This window comes from Carassius auratus, unplaced genomic scaffold, assembly GCF_003368295.1.
Source record: "Carassius auratus strain Wakin unplaced genomic scaffold, ASM336829v1 scaf_tig00055398, whole genome shotgun sequence".
NCBI lineage: Eukaryota > Metazoa > Chordata > Actinopteri > Cypriniformes > Cyprinidae > Carassius > Carassius auratus.
The window spans coordinates 6,428-21,762 of NW_020527346.1; the positions used below are offsets into that span (position 1 = coordinate 6,428).

The window sequence follows — 15,335 nt, forward strand, 5'->3', positions numbered from 1 at the left end:
CATTCTGTTTACGCCAAATTCTGACTCTACTATCTGAATGTCTCAACAGAAATCCAGACTCATCAGACAAGGCAATATTTCTCCAGTCTTCAACTGTCCAGTTTTGGTGAGCTCATGCAAATTGTAGCCTCTTTTTCCTATTTGTAGTGGAGATGAGTGGTACCCGGTGGGATCTTCTGCTGTTGTAGCCCATCCACCTCAAGGTTGTGTGTGTTGTGGCTTCACAAATGCTTTGCTGCATACCTCGGTTGTAACGAGTGGTTATTTCAGTCAAAGTTGCTCTTCTATCAGCTTGAAACAGTCGGCCCATTCTCCTCTGACCTCTAGCATCAACAAGGCATTTTCACCCACAGGACTGCTGCATACTGAATGTTTTTTCCTTTTCACACCATGCTTAGTAAACCCTAGAAATGATTGCCCGTGAAAATCCAAGTAACTGAGCAGATTGTGAAATACTCCGACCGGCCCGTCTGGCACCAACAACCATGCCACACTCCTTTCCCATTCTGACATTCAGTTTGCAGTTCAGGAGATTGTCTTGACCAGGACCACACCCCTAAATGCATTGAAGCAACTGCCATGTGATTGGTTGATTAGATAATTGCATTAATGTGAAATTGAACAGGTGTTCCTAATAATCCTTTAGGTGAGTGTAATTGGTGACTGTCAGTTTATTTGCATGTGACAGGAATTTTCAGACAAATTAATATAAGACATAGTCAGCCAGACGATGAACATTATTAACAGCAATTATTACATGATGCAGTCACACTTGTAGCAATATTTGTTAATTGGGTATGTTGTTCTTAGGGTTAGCATCATCTGAGGTTCTCTGAGGAGTCAGCATCGTCTCTTCTCAGGTGTTCTGGATCCAGACTGGAGCTTGTGTAAATCCTGGTTACGGAAAAACCAAGTAAAATTAATTAGTTTAACCCAAGCTAAAGAATAATAATGTGCATTTGAACAGATGCAACTACACTCATAATTAAAAAGATACATTATTCGAATGCTTGGTGAAAGAGATGTGTTTTTAATCTAGATTTAAACAGAGAGAGTGTGTCTGAAACCCGAACATTATCAGGAAGGCTATTCCAGAGTTTGGGAGCCAAATGTGAGAAAGCTCTACCTCCTTTAGTGGACTTTGCTATCCTAGGAACGACCAAAAGTCCAGCGTTTTGTGACCTTAGGGAGCATGATGGGTTGTAACGTGGTAGAAGGCTAGTTAGGTACGCAGGAGCTAAACCATTTAGGGCCTTATAGGTAAGTAATGATAATTTGTAACTGATACAGAACTTAATAGGTAGCCAGTGCAGAGACTGTAAAATTGGGGTAATATGATCATATTTTCTTGACCTGGTAAGGACTCTAGCTGCTGCATTTTGGACGACCTGTAGCTTGTTTATTGAAGAAGCAGGACAACCACCTAGAAGTGCATTACAATAGTCCAGTCTAGAGGTCATGAATGCATGAACTAGCTTTTCTGCATCAGAAACAGATAACATGTTTCGTAGCTTGGCAATGTTTCTAAGATGGAAGAATGCAGTTTTTGTAACATTGGAAATATGGTTTTCAAAAAGACAAATTGCTGTCTAATATAACACCCAGATTTCTGACTGTAGAGGAAGTAACAGTACATCCGTCTAGTTGCAGATTGTGATCTACACAGATTCTGTGTAGTGTTTTTTGGTCCAATAATTAGTATCTCTCTCTGATCCGAATTTAATAGGAGATAATGATTGATCATCCAATCTTTCACATTTTTAACACACTCAGTTAGCTTAGATAATTTAGAAGATTCATCTGGTCTTGTTGAGATAAATAGCTGAGTATCATCAGCACAACAGTGAAAACTAATTATTTTCAAATAATATTACAACATGGCAACATGTATATTGAAAATAGCAGAGGACCTAGAACAGATCCTTGTGGCACTCCATATTTTACTGGTGATAAATGATATGACTCCCAATAATAATAATAATAGTAATAACATGTTATACATACAAAAACATGTTTTTTCAGTGGCCATTGTATAAACGTGATAAATATTCAACAATCATAGTATTACCATGGTAAATGTTCAAAAACCATGCTCCAAAAAAACAATGAAATTGTGATATGTGATATGTCCAAAAAACATGATCTTGTAATAGTCCATGTCCAAAAACACAGTTTTAACATGAGAAATGGTCAAAAGTGTTAAGGAAAACACGTTATTTCAGTGGTACTCGCCTCTTTGGCTTGCTGGAGCTGATCAGTGCTGATCTGTCTGTACAGGCCTCACATGGTGACGGAGTACATGGGCATCAGGAACGAGAGCTTCATGAAGATGGCTGCTGTAGGAACGTGGATGGGAGATTTTGTGACGGCGTGGATGGTGAGACTCAAACCAGGACCTGTTTAAAGTCAGTATGACATGACATTCCAAACCGGGTTTCCTTTCATCATTCATTTATCCGTCAGGACTGGAGCGTAGAGCAAAAAGCAGATTGATGAAAGATTTTACGAAAACTTCAGAGCAGGGTTTCCTGAGTTTGTGAGAAGCATTCATAAAAAACGGTTATTAGTTCTTTTATGCATTTTTAAACTGATAAAAAGGGAATCACTCCTCTAGAATCATGTTCACTGATGAATGTTTCCCAAATAACACCAAGAGCTTTTATTAAAGTAAATGTGGTGGATTTTGATTTATGTTTTCTTTGGCAACTTTAAAGTAGCATGTAATTGTTTTATGTGATATCGTGACCTTGACGAACTTTCCCCGCGTCTGACGAGCCTCTGAAATGTTTCTGTAATTATTTGTTGGTAATTGACTCTGATTCCCAGAGGCAGCGGCCGCACGCAGAGAGAATGTGACTTTAGAGATCACCTGAACCAACAAATTCTTCATTCTGCCCCCAGATACAAGCGCAGAAATACTATTACTATATTCCTTACAGGTGCTACTCTTTTACTCCCACTGAAATTAATAATACTTGAAAAATATGATAAAAATGATGTTCATTCACACTGGAAGCAATTAATGATGCATTGCGTCACGATGCAGCAGCTTCAGCCTGCTTGTGCTTTATTTTAAAATACACAAATCATTTTACATATAATAGTTTTGTATACAATTGCGTTATTTAAAATTATCACATTTTTTAAATTATTTATTTATGAGTTTTTTATTATTTTCTTTTTTGTAATTTACAAAGACTGACATTTAGACCAAGTTTATTAGTTTGTGAAAAGCTAATAACTGATCAAATTATAAGTAAAAAAATAATAATAATAAAATCTAAATATATATATATATATATATATATATATATATATATATATATATATATATATATATATATATATATATATATATATATATATGTATTTTTTTTTTTTTTTTTTTACAAATAAAAGCAGTCAAAATAAGTTAAAATAAAAGTTTCAATATTTTTATTATAATGACTTTACCCTTTTTTCATAGTGGTAAAATAAATAAATACTAATAAAAAATCTAAAATGCCACAAAAGACATTCTTAAAGTAGAACATTTACAATAAAAAGTCAAAATAAAACATTTAAATATAACTTAAATACTTCAGTAAAAATATTTACATTAAAATGACTTTACCATGTTTTTTAATTCAATCTTATTTTCTAAAATATCACAATCACAAGTTATCTTTTGTAATATATTAATATGTAATATACATTAAAATTTTAATTAAAAAACAATGTTTAAAAAAAATTCTTAGTTGTAATATGCATTTTATAAATATATCTATGTACTGTATATTTAATCTTTTTTCTAAATAAGCATATATGAATAAATTATAAATATAAATTTTATATACACACACACACATACATACATATATATATATATATATATATATATATATATATATATATATATATAAATAATTTCTTTTGATCCCATGTTGCCTTTTAATGCTTCATTAAAAGTGGAATTATTTAAAGATCTCTTCACAAGAGTGACGGTCAGACTGACAGGTGTCACTCAAACTGAAAGACACTCTTGTGTTTACGTCAGCGTATCTTTACTGTCAGTTTCTAAACAGTGTTATAGTCGTTGACAGTTGTGAAGATAGAGCTCTCATCGACTCTGAAGAGAGGTTTTCCCAAGTTCACTGAAGGACACACAGCAAACAAACATCCGATGTCAAAGTGTGTTTCTCGCTGACACGCCAGCGAGGTGTACTTCAGATCAGTGTGTGTGTGTGTGTGTGTGTGTGCTCGGTGCATTAGTATTCCTGTGTTCAGACTGCAGGGATGAACAAGAGAGAGGAGAGGAGGAGAAAAGCGAGGGATGAAGAGCGAGAGGAAGGGTGAAGGAGCGTCTAAAAGTGCTGAATCGAGACCATTAATTCAGTCCTTCATCTGCACAGTTTTATTTCACTTTCTCCTTCCCTCCTCACGGCTTTCGGTCTTTCTCCTGTGAAGGATCAGATCAGGTCCCTGCGTAGTGTGCACACTCCCTAGGGCACAACTCTAGTGCACCTGACAAACCATCATGTAAATCAATAAATATACCTTGATGTCATACATATTTTAAATGTTATAATCTTTATGAATTTATTTGTTTATCTATATTATTAATGTAATTTATATTAATGTAAAGGAACATGACGTGTTTTATTATTAGTGAAATGATTAGTGGTAATTGCAGTTTTTAATATATTAAATATATTTTAATATTTTGCATGAAAATGTTATTGATTTGAACATGAAATGCAAAAAAAAAATATTTAAAAAGAAAAATCACACACACATACACAAAGCAAAATTAAAATGCAAAAAATATAAAAATCTAAGTCAAAAGTAATTCAAAATATGAATACAAAATATTATCTCAGTGATACTAAAATAACACTGATCAGATTTAATTTACATTATGTATTTCAATCATGCTACAAACATGCTAGCAACATGCCAGGAATCTGTTAATCATGTTAGAAACATGCTAGCTACATGCTAGTCACATGTTGATCATGCTAGTAACATGCTAATTATGCTAAAAACATGCTAGCAACATGCTAGTCACCTGCTTATCATGCTAGCGACATGCAAGTCACTTGTTAATCATACTAGTAACATGCTAGAAACATGCTAGCGACATGCTAGTTACTTACCGATCATGTTAGCGACATGCTAGTAACATGCTAATCATGCTAGCAAAATGTTAATCATGCTAGCAACATGCTAGTAACCTGCTAATTATGCTAATGACATGCTAGTATTATGCTAGAAACATGCTAGCGACATGCTAGTAACTTGGTTATCATGCTAGCGACATGCTAGTAACTTGTTAATCATGCTAGTAACATACTAATCATGCTAGAAACATGCTAGTGACATGCTTGTAACTTGCCATCAAACGTACAACTTTTTAAACTTTTCAAACTTTTTCAAACTCTTTGGTCACGCAACAACTTCTTAAAACCTTCAGGCTAGGCGTTCTAAACCTAAAGTTTGTCTTAACAAACTTTTTTGTCTAGTTAATACATAATATTGAAGAAAAAATATATATATATATAAATACTGAACATACATAAAAATATTTTAAAATATTTATACTGTGTAATATTTATACTGTGTGTGTCACTGAGAAACTTGGTATTTTTGTTCATATTTTTAAATAGATTGAATTGTATATGTTCTCTACTTTTACATTTTTGTTTTTAATAAAAATAGATAAAAAATAGATGTGCTGAACTTTATTACATATATGTTTATTACATATAGCGTTTCTTTATTGGGATTTGACTCTTTTATGACTCTGAGCTCAGTTGCTGTGAAAGTCAATAAGGAGTGTTTGTTTGTTTGTTTGTCTGTTTGTTTCCAAGGTGACAGACATGATGCTGCAGGACACTCATTATCCAGACTGGGGCCGCAGCGCCAGACACTTGTGGAGACGGGGACACAACCGCATTGTTTTGTTCTGGTGAGACGATCATGTGATCGGGTCAGAAACAACCAATCAGACTCCAGACTGAAGCTGTATCCACTCCAGAACAGAAAACACACACTGTGTATGGAAGCATGATTAATAATATAGGTCTCATATGTCACATTCAAAAATCTATTAACAGCTTGTGCCAGCGAAAACCGTCTTTTGCAGTTAAAATAGTAGAATGTAGTGAACAATCAGGCATGGACAGAGTTATTTTTGCATCTGACGTTATTAGAGTTTGCCTTTCAGATGTTAAAATCTGGGAGGAGTGTATTCAAATAAATCACGCAGCGGGATTTACTAACATTCGGTCTCGTCAAATTACTGGCATTTCTGCCTTTATGTAACGCTCAAACAAAGTATGTCGCATCTGTGTCGTGAGTAGATCACCTGATGAGCATCAGCTCTGATTCTTAGCTACTACACTCACTTGTGCTGGACCTGGTATATTGTGTTTGTCGATATGCAAATGAGATGTTAATTGCATCTGTGTTCTTAAATTTGCACGTTGTCGGAAAATCACCTGCAGAAATTTTCACGCCCATCAGAACAGTTTTGTTATTGAGCTAACAAGCTAATTTGCCTTTTAGTAAATTTGGTCCTTAATGCTAAATGGCTATAGCGAATTTTAGTATGCAATTATTTAAATTGTTTTTAAAAAATGTTTTTTGATTTAATCATTTGATTTCATGTACACGATGTAGTTTTAGTTGGAAGCAATAATTATTTCTTAATAGTAACCTGCGCAATGAATACACAATAACGATATTATACAGAAATAATTAAAATAATTAAATAAAGTTTAAAAAGAAATAAATTTACTAGCAGATTTTAAATATCATAAATAAGTTTAATGTTTTACACAATCACATTACAATGACAATACTGCAGTTTTAGTAGTCACATTAAATTATTATTATATAATAATAATTTTTATTTTAATAATTATTAATATATACTTATTCATATTATTATTATTATTATTATTATAATACTTTATTATGTATTAATTAATAAGTTGATTTTATTTTAGAATTAGAATGTAATGAATAAAATTATAGTTATTAATATAATGTTAAGTTGTCATAATCAAAACTAAATGTACTAATAAATGACTTGCTGTTTTTAATATGCAGTTATTTAAAATATATATTTAAATACTGAATTATTTTATACAGTAGCTATTTAAGTTTAACAGTAATATAATTATAATTAACAATATATTTCTATGTATTATTTATAAATATTTTATAATTATAATTACTGTAATTCCTTGTGAATTTGAATAATTCTTATTATTATAAAATTTAAATATTTAATACGCAGTTTGTTCATGATTGTGTTATTTAATTTGAACTGTGTACAAAAACATTAATTTTCTTTCGAAACACCTGCACTGATGAATCATTCATAGTAATAAGGACATGATTAAGAAATATGTTAAATAAATAATATTATTAAAGCCAGTTAAATGCAGGTTTATCCCCGAAACAACAGTCCTGCTCATAAAAGGAGGATTTGGAGACGCTCCAGACGAGGTTTTGATGAATAATTAGTGCTTGTACAGCCTCTGGTCAGTGTAAACATGATTCTGAGCTGATTTTGTGTGCTAATTAATTAGCCTCTGGCTGTGAGGTATGAAATAACATGAATAAGTCGTGTTTTAAGTATGCCAAAGGGAGTTAGTCAGTTGTAATTGTAGTTCTCTAACATTAGGAATGAGATTTGAGTGAAAATGTCCTTGTGGGAGTAACAGACGCCGTTAAACTGTGTGTGAGTTAATAATGTTGTTTCAGTGCCTGTTTGCCTTATCAGCACGTTTAATTAAAGACTAGCACAGCAGAAAATCAATCAGCGCCGCTGTGTTTGAACGTGACCCAACACACACTCTGACCCTGAAAACACACTCGACAACGTGACCTTTGACCCCATGCACATCACAGCCATTTACTGAAGCTTACTTCCCTTCACTCTCACTGTATCTGCAATACTTCATACAAATATAGAGAGAAAAAAAAAAAAAAAAAAAAATATATATATATATATATATATATATATATATATATATATATATATATATAATTTATTTATTTTTCCAATAGTTTGCATTCATATTATATCAATATAAATTATTAGTATATTTGTTTTATTATTAATGTAATGTTTAATTTGCCATACATTTTGTGGTAAATTAATATTGCAATTTTTATTATGCATTATTTAAAAAGTGCATACTCTCTATATCTTAATATTTAATATGCATTTTAATAATTAAAATGTTCAAATTTACAAATATCTAATTTTGAGTATAAATGAAAATGTATTGTATTTAGGAAAACATTGCACTGATGAATTATTCACAATGACAGCATTATGAAATTAGTAATGTTATTAAAGAAAGTTTTAAAATAAACGGATGTAGTGAAGAATTATTGTGAAGAATGAGTGAATTAAACATGTGTGGAAATCTCCCAGATATAAAAGATGAATTAAAACACCATAAAATCACTTATTGCTGTTTACATTCATGTTTATTAATATAATATATCTAATTAGTCAAAATTACATTTAGTGGAAGATGACTGTTGCTATTTTTTTTTAAATGCATTAAAAAAACTTTTTTATAATAGTTTGATTTTTTATTTTTAGCATCGTCAGTAGTTCACATTCATATTATATTAATTTACATTATTAATATAATTTTAGTTAATTTTAAATGTAAAAAAGTTAATTTTATTGTTAGGGAAATGTTAATATTACTGTGATTTATTAGGAGAAATGTAACTGTAAACAAAAATGTGTTTCTTCAGAAGAACATCCACTGATGGATCATGATTATATATGATAACTCTTTATCTAAACAAGGATGGAGAGAAACACTGAGTACTGTGAACTGTTTTGAGTGTCCTCTGTTTGGACACACCTGAAGAATAACCTCTGATTCAGTTTCTCCAGCTCGTGTGAAGAAGCACTGACTCAGGATCAGTGTCTGATGAATGAGCTCACAGTGACGCGGTGGAGAGCTGATCTGGTGTCTGTATTATTCAGTGCATCCATCAGAAGTGCATTATGAGATATGTTTCATACGCGCTCGTGCTTTATTAATGCAGTCTCTAGCATTAGTCACCAGCAGCGAGGATCTTCAGACGACTGACACACACTCGCAGTCAAAGTCTGCAATAATCACCATTATTAATGACTCTTCTGCTCAGAAAGACTGCTTTTATTTGACCAAAAATACAGTGAAAGCTGAATTATTGTGAAATACTTTTACGATTTAAAATAACCGGGTTTTTAAAAGTTTTTAAGTTTTAAAAGCTTTTATAAAGTGTTTAAAAGTGTTTTTGCTTTTAACTTTTAATGCATGCATTTTTTTGCTTTGGATTTTTCTTTTATTTAATTGACTTTTTAAGGCACATTCATTTATTTATGATTCATTTATATATTAGATTTACTTAAATGCATCTTATTTATACAAATATATATTTTCCAGAGATGCTGTCTTTTCTTTCTTTCTTTCTTTATTTCTTTCTTTTCTTTTCTTTCTTTCTTTCTTTCTTTCTTTCTTTCTTTCTTTCTTTCTTTCTTTCTTTCTATCTATCTATCTTTCTTTCTTTCTTTGTTTCTTTCTTTGTTTCTTTTCTTTTTTTTCTTTCTCTCTTTCTTTGATTCTTTCTTTGTTTCTCTCTTTTTTGTTTCTTTCTTTTTCTTTCTTTCTCTCTTTTTTCTTTCTTTGTTTCTTTCTTTCATTCTCTCTTTCTTTCTTTTTTCTTTCTTTCTCTCTTTCTTTCTTTCTTTCTTTTTTCTGTCTTTTTGAATTTTTCAACAGCATATTTTATTATATAATCACTCTGTTTTATTTATTTTCATCTTTACTTTTCAACCATTAAATGTTCTTTAATATGTTAAAGATTTATTTTAATTTTCAGCTATCACATCTAACACTGGATAATTTTTTTTCTTTTTAATTATTTTTAATTAAAGCGTTTCTATTGTATTTTATTTAATGCTTTTAATGGAAATTTCAGAAGTCTCACTCAAATCTATTTATTGAGGGTATTATTGATCTTACCTTTTTCAGTGGTTTTTGTTTTTATATTATTGTACGTTTTATTTTCTTGTCTTCTCAGCTGTCACATCTCACATTTTATTTTATGATACACTGCCATTCAGAAGATTGGTGTGTGTAAGATTCAATGCTTGTATTCCATCAAGAACAACTTTCTGTTCATCTGTTGAGTCGTAAAAAATAAAATGTATCACGGTTTCCACAGAAATATTGAGCAAATCTGTTCAACACTGATAATAATCAGAAATGTTTCTGAGCAGTAAATCATCATATTATTCTGATTTCTGAAGATCATGTGACACTGAAGACTGGAGGAATGATGCTGAAAATACAGCGGAGCATCACAGAAATACATTACACTTTAAACACAGATTCTAGTCTAATGTGTGTGTGTGTGTGTGTCAGGACGGTGCTGTTCTCGCTGACGTCTGTGGTGGTTCTGGTCATCAGTACAGACTGGATCAGCTGGGATAACCTGAACCGAGGCTTCCTGCCCAGCGACGAGGTCTCCAGAGCGTTCCTGGCCTCCTTCATCCTGGTCTTTGACCTCCTCATCGTCATGCAGGTACAAACACCAGCTCGTCTGACGCTGCTTCACTGACTCTGTGTGTGTGTGTGTGTGTCCGCTCTTGACTGATTCTTGTTTAATGTCCTCCACATCGCCACAGGCAGCAAATCACAAAGGAGTGTGTCACTGTCTCATGAATATGCTAATACGAGCTCAACAGCTCCTCTCACTGTTCGTCCTGTAATAACCTCACACACACACACACACACACACACACACACACGGTCGCAGGCTCATCTGATGTCTGGAGATTCTGGCCAGAGCTTCTTAAAGTGGGTCATTCTCATGTGAACCTGTCTTCAATTCCCTTTAAATCCAACTTTAATCCGTTTAGGAGATAAAAAGTAAAGGTTATTGTTTCATTTTAAAATGTTCATGTTTTCTTCCTTCAGATGGGTGTTTGTACTGAGGTTTTCACCTTTACTTTTTCAGCCTCATTTCTAACGTCACTTTGTTTGTTTATTTACTTCAAATTTCACTGTTCTGTTTTTTTTAACAATCGCATCTCACAATATTTTATTAAAGTTTTTTTTTTAACGTAAATAATTTCTTTCCCCCAGACGTCACTCATCACTTTCATTATTTTATTTTATTTTATTCAAAAATGTTATTCAGTTTTACTTTAATTGTCATCTTTCTCATCTCAAATCAATTTATTTGTTTATTTTAGTTTTTTATATATATTTTTCTGTGTTTAATGAAGTAGGTATTTTTCTATAACACTTATAGATTTATTTTTATACATTTTCTGAACATTGTCTCAATTCATATCATTTTATTCATCAGTTTGTTTGATTTTTTTTTTATATTTGTTTTGTTGACCTTGCCCTTATCATCCATCATGTCTGTGATTATTTTATTTTTCCTCCAGCTTCTCTCGACCAATCAGAAGCCTTGCTGAAATCACAGTCTGTCTGTGTCTGATTACAGTGTCTCAATCACTTACCTGTGTTGGCTCAAATATGTTGACATTCACTGTCTGATTGTAAGTATTGCTTCAGTCTCAGTCCGTTATCGTTATGTGTCTTTATCTGCGTCTCTCTCACATGCTGGATATTTCACCTCACTTTTGTCTGCGTTCGCTCCATGTGACGGTTAATCTCTGTGACGTGCCTGATATTTTATTCAGTGTCTAATTAACTCAGAGACCCAGAACGGCCGCGAGCCGGCGGGAATTTACAAGCTCTTTCATTTCAACCTCTTCCATTGGTTTCATTCCACGTAATTTAAGCTTCATTTTGTGTTACACAGTTATCATGGACGTCAATGAGGCGAAACGATGAGCTGCACTGTAATTACACGGATCCTCGTTAACTCTCCGCCAAGTCACATAGAAATCAAAGACTCTCCGTTTTCTAAACACGAAGCCTAATTGCCAAGAAACGGCATTATTCTGTATTTCTGCAGCTTACTTTGGTTTGTTTCTGTGTTTGTCCTGGAGCTGTGGGCCGTGGCATTCGTCTCAGATCCCTTTATACATTATCAAAGTTTTATTGATTTCGCTCTGACTGTTGTCGAGAGGAGAACGGCCGGATCAGACGCCGCTTCGGCTGATGTTCGGTGACGCTGGGATCTCAGCGCAAAACTTAAGACGCCTCACAATTCATTTCTGATCTCTTAGAAATGTCAGAGAGAAAAGAACAACAGAGACCATCAGAAATGAGCCAGACTTCTGAACACACTCAGAAAATACACACACATTAACAAACACAAACACATGCATAAACACACTTATAAACACAATCACAAACACACTTATAAACACAATCACATGCATAAACACACTCACAAACACATACATGAACACACTCACAAACATACTTATAAACACTTACAAACACAAACACATGCATAAACACACTCACAAACACATGCATAAACACACTCACAACACATGCATGAACACACTCACAAACACACTTATAAACACAAACACAAACATATGCATGAACACACTCACAAACACACTTATAAACACAAACACAAACATATGCATGAACACACTCACAAACACATGCATAAACACACTCACAAACACATGCATAAGCACACTCACAAACACATGCATGAACACACTCACAAACACATGCATAAGCACACTCACAAACACATGCATGAACACACTCACAAACACATGCATGAACACACTCACAAACACATGCATGAACACACTCACAAACACATGCATGAACACACTCACAAACACATGCATGAACACACTCACAAACACATGCATGAACACACTCACAAACACATGCATGAACACACTCACAAACACATGCATAAACACACTCACAAACACACTTATAAACACACTTACAAACACAAACACATGCATAAACACACTCACAAACACATGCATAAACACACTCACAAACACATGCATGAACACACTCACAAACACATGCATGAACACACTCACAAACACACTTATAAACACAAACACAAACATATGCATAAACACACTTATAAACACAATCACAAACACACTTATAAACACAATCACATACATAAACACACTCACAAACACATGCCATAAACACACTCACAAACACATGCATAAGCACACTCACAAACACATGCATGAACACACTCACAAACACACTTATAAACACAAACACAAACATATGCATAAACACACTCACAAACACATGCACTTACAAACACATTTATAAACACACAAACATATTTATAAACACAGACGCACTCACAAACATGTATAAACACTCACACACTCATAAATACACACTGACACACTCGTTAAACACAGACACACACACAAAACACACACACACACACAGCCATACACTCACAAATACATGCATAAACAAAACCACCAACATACACATGCACAAACAAACACTGCACACATAAAAACACACATACACACAAGCAAACAAACACATGCACAAAATAGTGCACATACAAACAAAAAGCAAAGACGCACAAAAACAAACACACACAAAAAGCATGCTCAAACACACAAACAAATGAACAAAGGCGCATATATGCAAATACATGTAATCACAGACCTTCACACACAAACCATAGTTATGGTGTTTTGGGTAGTTGTCAGGATGCTATACAGAGCTGATGAAGTATTTTGATTCAGTTGCTAGGGTGTTTTGTGTAGATGCCTGGACCTAGTTCTTTGCGAAGTATTGTTATTTTATGTGTTACTGTGCAGTTGCACAAAACAGTGTTACAACGCACAAAATAGTTTCTGAAATATCTGTTGTATTTCCTGCACAGTAGTTTATTTGATGTGCTCTTCAAATAGGTTTGCCCTTTAGATCGGGGGTGGGCAGTGTTGATCACACATGTATTTCAAATACATGTAGTTTGACCAGAGTTGTTGCTGGACTATTAATGTGTATGTGTCTTCTATACGTCTATGGCTCTTAACAGATAGAGATCGCGGGGATAAGTGGATATTTGATCTGTTAACTGGTTGCATGTGTCAGATTTAGTGCATGACTCAGGCAGAGAAAAACTGTTGCTATATCAAACATAGTTTGAGAAAGAAACTTGATGATCACCTTGTTAAAGTATTTTTGTAGTACAACCCTGCTTCAGACATGCAGTACTTCATCCCACCCCTCTGAAGTGTGTGCATACAGCTACGTGAGGTTTGATGTGGCACTGTAACGCCTGAAGGGTTCATTCATTGTGTGTTCACTTACACACGTTTACTGGATCTTCCTCTTCCAGGATTGGGAGTTTCCTCATTTCATGGGCGATCTGGACATGAACCTCCCGGGTCTTTCCACCACGCAGCTGAAGTTCAAACTGCCCGTCTGCAAGCGCATCTTTAAGGATGAGTACCACATCCACATCAACGGGGTAAATACACACACTTGTGCTTTAAGTAGGGCACGACAGCAAATACACCGTGAGCACAATTATGCCGGTGAATCAAGCCATATTACTGCTCTAAACTGTCGTTTGGGACAGGACGGATGAATTAATTCCTTACCAAAGGGACACCCTGTCAGAATATTAGCTCGTTAGATACATCTCTTTATAATGATGTGTTTGAAGGCAGCGTTGGTAATGCATGCTAATTAGTATTTGCTCATCTGTAAACGTGCGTTTATATAATGGAGTCGGTAAATCTGTCGGAAGTGTGGGAGTGAACCGCTTTGGTTTCTCTTTTCCCATCTCGCTGTGTTTTGCTCACTGTAGCGAGGCTCTTGATATCCGTCTGGGAATAGATGATCGCTCCCTGAAGGCTTGGGGAATGGCCTTCCTGCTCAAACCGTTCATAAAGTCTTTAACCTTATTGTTTGCCGCTGTGATTTAGCGTTTGAGAGGAACCCCGCATGACTGCGTTAACAACAAAAGCCATTAGAAAGTGACTCCCAACTCATTATTCCTCTTTCTCAAGCAGCCGTCTGACTTGCAGATACTCTGGGATCAATTCCCAACATGCTGATGTTCTGTTTTTGCTATTTTCTACGTCAGGAAAATTGTTTAATGCTTGCTGCTGGGGTGTTTTGGGTAGTTGCCACCAGGATAGTCACTGGAATAAATACCAAACACACTATCTCTCTCATTTTTCCCACTATCTCAGGGAAATGTTTAACTATGGAATCATCTTCCTAGTCCTCATCCTGACCTTAACATGTGGAAGAACCAGATCTTCTACAAAGCCCTATGAATACGTCAATACGTAGGTCCAGGAGAGAAGATCTTCACCGTGGAGGATCAGAGACGCTACGCGACTTCAACCGCAGCACGCT

The 15,335-nt window shown here is 34.2% G+C and overlaps 1 pseudogene; it reads left to right on the forward strand.

Annotated features, from left to right (window-relative positions):
- The first annotated feature begins 1,977 nt into the window (after window positions 1–1,977).
- Window positions 1,978–15,328, forward strand: LOC113090448 (transmembrane protein 117-like; annotated as a pseudogene).
- The last annotated feature ends 7 nt before the right edge of the window (window positions 15,329–15,335 follow it).